Genomic DNA, 1,055 nt, shown 5'->3' with positions numbered 1-1,055 from the left:
GACTCACTGCTGGCCCATTAAAGGGATCCACACTGCCAAGGACTATCCCAGGAACCGTGTACAATGCAGACTTCTCCGAGATAGCACAGCGACAATGGACACTGCTTGCTCACATCCTAGCAAAGGTACTTCCTAGCCAGTTGGAAGAAACTATGACAGGTGGGGTAGAGACATTATGAGTTGGCCTCTCTCCCCCACAACTCAACAGCTGGAAACACACCTGGACGACAAAACTGATTCAGAAATCAGAAGAGAATAATAATAGTACATTCAAACCAAAGTCCCCAAACAGACTAGTAGTGGTTTTTCAGCAGAAAATTTTCAGTTTGTGGAATTTTGTTTTCTGTCAGACTTTGCCAAGGGAAGCAGAGAGAAAATGGTTGAGTTGCCTCCTTCAGAACAGCTTGGCCTAGCCACTAGGTCTGGTTCACTGTTGTGGCCTTGCTCAGGTTGGGGATATTTTAATTATTTGGGGAGGTCCCAGGGTGTTTGGGGCAGATTATGAGGCTGTTCCCTTTTGAGATAAAAACTAAGAAATGCAGGACTAGAGAATTTTTTTAGAAATCTGGGATTTAGACATTTTATTTGAAGCAAGTTGGGGGGAGGGGCAGCTAAGATTCTGAGAAGGTTTTTGTTTGCAAGAAGCAACATTGTTTGATCTGTCATTGTACCAAGGGGGGAGATGGTTGTCTGTAAAGGAGAACGAAGACAAAATGCAGCCCATGAGGATGGGATTTGAACCCTGCGTGCAGAGCACAATGGATTAACAGTCCATCACCTTAACCACTCGGCCACCTCATCTGAGCTGCTAAGATAGGGACAGGAGGAGAAATCTAAGGCCGGCAGAGATAGGGCCACTAAGGAGTTTTTAAATACTAAGCATAAGCAGGGGCTGAATGAGCTCCCCCCTCACATCTAGTGAGGAGCTGGGGGAAGACTTCAGGAACAGGCCGTGTTTGCATAGACACCCCTACTCTGCCTAGCTATGCAGCATGATGGGGCCGCTTCCCAAAATGACCAGTTTGGGATGGTGGTGGGTTAGAAATCACTTTAGG

General features: G+C 46.5%; 1 non-coding gene across 1 annotated transcript; it reads right to left on the bottom strand.

Moving 5' to 3' along the window:
- Window positions 1–714: 714 nt before the first annotated feature.
- TRNAN-GUU lies at window positions 715–801 on the bottom strand. Its single transcript has one exon. It is a non-coding gene; the product is annotated as a tRNA-Asn (tRNA).
- Window positions 802–1,055: the final 254 nt, after the last annotated feature.

The sequence above is a fragment of the Mauremys mutica genome, unplaced genomic scaffold (assembly GCF_020497125.1).
Source record: "Mauremys mutica isolate MM-2020 ecotype Southern unplaced genomic scaffold, ASM2049712v1 Super-Scaffold_100036, whole genome shotgun sequence".
NCBI lineage: Eukaryota > Metazoa > Chordata > Testudines > Geoemydidae > Mauremys > Mauremys mutica.
The sequence above is the reverse complement of the archived record's forward strand: the minus strand, read 5'-3'. Positions and strand labels throughout refer to the sequence as shown.